Source organism: Gossypium hirsutum, chromosome A12, assembly GCF_007990345.1.
Source record: "Gossypium hirsutum isolate 1008001.06 chromosome A12, Gossypium_hirsutum_v2.1, whole genome shotgun sequence".
Taxonomy (NCBI): Eukaryota; Viridiplantae; Streptophyta; class Magnoliopsida; order Malvales; family Malvaceae; genus Gossypium; species Gossypium hirsutum.
The window spans coordinates 54,254,122-54,260,201 of record NC_053435.1 but is presented as its reverse complement, the minus strand read 5'-3'; the positions used below and the strand labels follow the sequence as shown (position 1 = coordinate 54,260,201).

Here is a 6,080-nt window from a genome sequence, read left to right as displayed (position 1 = left end):
AAAACAGAATCAGACAGTAGCAGTGATGTGAATTTGAAAAATAACTAAAAATAGTAGAAATGGAATTAAATGATGAATAAGTTATTAAATTGAAGCTTGATGAGTCTATTTTCATATGGACAGAACAAAGTAGGTAAATGAGTTATATTTTATGAGATATTTAGGTTTTGGTGGAACAAGGTCAGAGTGGTCTCTAAATCCCCTGTTCTAAATTTACAAAATTTACCATAAATTGTAAAAAAATAATTAAGAGTTTTACCTTACATGTATGAAATCCTTAGAGTCTAGTTTTATGAGAAATAAACAAAATAATTATTGAAACTTTTTACTGGGAGATATCTGATTCAAAATACACAGGGGTCAAAGTAGTCAAACCCTAAAATAGGGGAGAATTTAACTAATAAAATGTACTAATTGGCCTGATCAAAAATTCTAGAAAACAATTAGTAGATAGATATGTGAGACTAGTTTCAGGAAAAATTGACAGATCTCAATTTTGAGTTTCGGAACTCAAGATATGAATTTTTAAGCGACTGTGACGCAGGTAGCCAGCTTGTCTGGAAATTTTAAAAAATAAATTGTTTGAGTTGTTTAATTAATGAATTAAGTTCGTTAACACCTCGTGCTCGACTCTAGCAACGGTCTCGGGTACGAGGGCGTTACAACCTAGCGCACGGGCGTGTGGCTTGGCCATGTGACCCCTGCACCTACACACAGTCTAGCACATGGGTGTATGACCTGATCATATGACCCAAGTCAGAGAGTTACAGGGCATGAGACACGGGCATGTCCCTGGCCGTGTGAACCACATGGGCTGATCACATGGGCATGTGACCCCTGCATTTAGGAAAAATTTTGAAATTTTACGAAAATTGTTTTGAGTACCCGATTTAGTCCCAACATGATTCTAATGCATATTTGAGCCTCGAGGGCTCATGTAAGGGACTATATGATTAAATTTGATTGAAATCTGATATGAACACTAAACATTTATGAAATGTCTGTTACTTGACCTGTCAACTTCGATAATACTCCGTGACCCTGTTCCAGTGATGGATTCGGGTTAGGGTTGTTACATTTTGAGAATCACCTTGGACCTCTGATAAACCATAATAAATACATATTTTTACCCCATGCTTGGCATATTTTTCGAAGGATTATCACAAGATTTAATGAATCTAATGCTCCTAATCATTTCATTTCATGTTTTATATTCAGGAGAGCTTAGGATAGCAAAAAGAGCAAGAAACGGGCCAAAATGGACAAAATGGGCCTAATTCAGTGTTTCACACGGCCCGTGTGTCATGGCCGTGTCGACATTAAACCAAATCAGAATTGCACACGACCTGAGCACCTTCACACGGGTGTGTCAAACGGCCGTGTCCCTGTCTAGCTCAAGTCTAATTCTACTCAGAAAAGGCTAAGTTTGGGCTATTTTGGGCATTCCAAAGTCTATATAAATATCCTAGGAGAGGATCAAAAGGGACACGCAAAGTAGAAAGCAGAAAAGACTCGAAGAACAGCCATCAGAATCAGCTCGGAAGCAGGATCTCCTTCAAGACTGAAGATCTCCATTCAATTTTCTTAGAAGTTCTTTAGGTTTCTTTATGTTTTGTTGTTGTCCCAATTTTATGATGTTTTCCTCTATTATTATGAACTAAATTCCCTAAATACCTAGGGAAGTTGAAACCTAAGACAGATCTTATTACTATTTAAATTATATGATAAATACATGTTCTTATTCTTAATTGTGAGATTTAATCCTTGTTTTAATATTTCAGGATATTAATTCAGGTTTTGATGTGCTTATTCAGTGGAGCAATAATCCCTGTTTAAGAGTAGATCCTCCATAATTAAGCGGAGTTGCATGCAATCCTAGAGATAGGATGACATAAATCTACCGAATTAGAGTCAAATCTAATAAGGGAATCCATAGATCGAGTTAATACGACAACAAGGGTTTTAATTAGAAAGAGATTTTGATTAATCAACCTAGAGTCAGTTGTTTTTAGTCTCAAGAGAGATATTACCATAAACTAGAGATTTTTACAGATTAAGTCAAGTGAATAAATCGTCTAATTCAGAAGTAATAAGTTAAGTCTAGGTGGATTCTTCCTTGGGTATTGTCTTTTCCATTGGTTTTCCAAAGAATATTTTCTAACTTTTATTTCTGTCGCGTTCTTAGTTAATTAGATAATTAAGTTTAGTTTAGAAAACATCCCTTCAATTCTTAGGCTAGATAATAAAAAGATAGTAATTACTAGTACTTTTAGTCCTTGTGGATACGATATTTCCGGTCTCACCTTAACTATACTGCTGTTTGATAGGTGCACTTGCCTTAGTTGAATTTTTAGTTAGTTTAGTGACCATCAAGTTTTTGGCGCCGTTGCCGAGGACTAAGATGTTAGGAACACTTAATTTTTATTACTTTAGCCATTTTTATTTTTATTGCAATTTAATTTTGTTTTTATTTTAATTTCTAACTTTTCTTTTATTTATTTCTGGCAAGTTTTTATAGTTTATGACTAGAAGAAACCCCTTAGGACCTTTAATTTTTGACAGCAAAATGAAAGCACAGCTCGTAGAAATCGTAGAGAAACAAGGCGAAGTTTACGGTATATAGAGGAAGAGCATGATGACGACACCACTAATACCGAAGAGATGGCTAAAAATCAAAAAAATCCACTGCCTCATGTGGTTGCCGCAAATCCAGTGAATCAGAATCCTGCTCCTCGTACAATGTACGACTATGCTAAGCCTAATTTAACAGGGGCTAAATCGAGTATTGTTAGACCTACAATTGCTGCAAATAATTTTGAACTAAAACCTAACTGTATAAAAATGAGTCAACAGTTTGTTTAGTTTGATGGTTCGCAGGATGAAGACCCAAATACTCATTTGGCCAACTTCTTAATGTTCTATGATACTTCCAAAATAAATGGCGTTTCTGATGATGCCATTCACCTTCAGTTATTTCCCTTTTCATTAAGGAATAAGGGTAAACAGTGGTTGAACTCATTACCACGAGAGTCAATCACTACTTGGGAATAAATAACCGAAAAATTTTTACTCAAATACTTTCCACCGACCAAAACGGCAAAGTTGAGGAATGATATCTCTTCTTTTGTGCAGATGGACTTAGAAACACTTTATGATGCATGGAAGAGATACAAGGATCTATTGAGAATGTGCCCTCACCTTGGGTTACCTCTTTGGCTACAGGTTCAAACTTTCCATAACGGTTTGAATCCCTCAACTAGACAAATGATCGACGCAGCTGCTAGTGCAACTATCAATAATAAGACACCTGAAGAGGCTTATGAGTTCATAGAAGAGATGTCACTGAATAATTATCAGTAGCAAGTCATGAGGACAAAGCCGACAAAAGTAGCCGATATTTTTAACGTTGATTTGGTTGCTATGCTTTCAAATCAGGTAGAACTTTTAAATAGAGAAATTGATGGTTTACTTGGTTCTACGCAGGTTCATCCAGTAATGCAGTGCGATGCAAGTGGAGGTGGAACGAGCAATTTAGAATATCCACCCTACGACTCTAAAATAGAGAACGAGCAAATGAATTATATGGGTAATAATCCTCGACTTCAAAATAATCCTTACAGTAACACTTACAATGCAGGTTGGAGCAACCACCCAAATTTCTCATAGGAAGCCAAGGGAATCAAAGACCACCACCCCCTCCAGGCTTCCAACAACAACCTTACCAGCAAGAAAAAAAGCCGAACCTTGAGGAGATGATGACAAAGTTTATTTCAATAACTAAAGCCCGTTTTTAGAATACTGAAACTGCACTTAAAAATTAGCAAGCATCAATTCAAGGGCTCGAGAATCAAATAGGATAGCTGGCTAAGATGATTTCAGAGAGACCACCAGGGACTCTACCTAGCAACACCGAACCCAATGCAAAAGATCACGTGAAAGCAATTACCCTAAGGAGTGGGAAAGTGTTAGCTGAATCTGAAAAGAAGTTGCCTCAAGAAGCTGATAAGAAAGAGTAAGAGGGGGTGAAACCTGAAATAAGTGAAAAACCAGTACCGAAGTAATATAAACCACCAACCCGTATCCAGGAAAGCTGAAGAGAGACCGCATGGATGCACAATTCAGTAAATTTTTTGAACTTTTTAAACAGCTACATATTAACTTACCTTTTGTTGAAGTTATCTCACAGATACCTACATATGCAAAATTTTTGAAAGAGCTTTTGACAAATAAAACGAAGTTTGAAGAGTTGTCTACAGTAGAACTCAACGAGGAGTGCTCGGCCATACTTCAAAATAAACTGCGAACCAAACTGAAAGATCCAAGAAGTTTTACTATTCCCTACTTAATTGGTAGTTTAAATGTTGAAAAGGCACCAGCTAATTTAGGCGCTAGCATTAATTTGATACGTTACAAAATGTTCAAGCAACTTGGCCTTGGGGAACCAAAACCTACCAGGATGAGTATTCAACTCGCTAACAGATCTGTTAAATATCCTAGGGGTATTATCGAGGATGTACTCGTAAAAGTAGATAAATTTATATTCCCTATTGATTTTGTTGTTCTTGACATGGATGAAGACGTTGAGGTGCCTTTAATTTTAGGTCACCCATTTTTAGCCACTGCTAGGGCTGTTATTGATGTAGGTAACGGTAAACTTGTGCTTAGGGTAGGTGACGAAGAGATTATTTTTAAAATTTATGATGCCATGAGATTTTCTAGAGAACAAGATGACTCCTATTATTTTATTAGTTCTATTCATCATGCTACTCAAGTTTCTTTACAGGAAATCGTACATAAGGACACATTGGAACTGTGTCTTGCCCAAGGAGAAGAGGTAAATAACGACGATTTTGTGATAAGTAAGACAAAAGCTAAACTAAATTCTAATGAGCCTTCACTGAGACAGAAGAGCTATGAGGGTATTAAGGTAAACAATGAATTAAAATTAAAACCCTCCGTTGAAGATCCTCCTAAATTGGAATTGAAGCAACTACCAAATCACCTAGAATATGCGTTTCTCAGAAATAATTCCACATTACCAGTGATCATTGCTTCAGATTTACAGCCAACCGAAAAGGACGAATTACTTCAAGTATTGAAGGAGCATAAAAGAGCTATAGCTTGGAAGATTTCTAACATAAGAGGGAACAGTCCTTCTTTCTACACACATAAAATCTTAATGGGAGATGAATATAAAACTTGCATGCAAGCTCAAAAACGGTTGAATCCTAACATGAAAAAAGTCATAAAAGTTGAGGTAATTAAACTTCTAGATGCTGGAATTATTTATCCTATTTCTGACAGTTCTTAGGTGAGTCCTATGTAGGTTGTCCCTAAGAAAGGAGGCATGACTGTTGTGGCTAATGAGAAGAACGAATTGATCCTAACACGAACAGTCATGTGGTGAAGAGTTTGTATTTACTATAGGAAATTAAACGAGGCCACAAGAAAAGATCACTTCCCCTTACCATTCATTGATAAGATGTTGGAAAGATTATGTGGACATATGTATTATTGCTTCCTAGATGGACTCTCGGGTTACTTCCAGATCCCAATAGCTCCTAAGGACCAAGAGAAAATGACATTTACATGTCCATATGGTACATTTGCTTATCGACGGATGCCTTTCAGATTATGTAATTCTCCTACTACTTTTCAGCGATGCATGTTGGCCAGTTTTGATGAACTCCTGGAAGACATTATGGAGGTATTCATGGATGACTTCTCGGTATTCAGTGACTCTTTCCATCTTTGCCTTAAAATTTTAAAACGAGTTCTAATGAGATTTGAGGAAATGAACCTTGTACTGAATTGGGAAAAATGTCACTTCATGGTTCGTGAAGGAATTATGTTAAGCCACAAAATTTCTAGCAAAGGGATTGAGGTTGACAAAGTGAAAGTTGAAACCATTGAGAAATTACCTCCCCCTAATTTAGTTAAGGCTATTCAAATCTTTTTAGGTCATACTGGATTTTATGGAAGGTTTATTCAGGATTTTTCTAAAATAGCTAAGCCTTTAATGAATTTACTAGAAAAAGATGCGCTTTTTAATTTCAATCAGGAATATTTAGAAGCATTTA

General features: G+C 36.3%; 1 non-coding gene across 1 annotated transcript; it reads right to left on the bottom strand.

Annotated features, from left to right (window-relative positions):
* Positions 1–3,099: 3,099 nt before the first annotated feature.
* Positions 3,100–3,206, bottom strand: LOC121211811 (small nucleolar RNA R71). Its single transcript, XR_005907029.1, has one exon. It is a non-coding gene; the product is annotated as a small nucleolar RNA R71 (small nucleolar RNA).
* Positions 3,207–6,080: the final 2,874 nt, after the last annotated feature.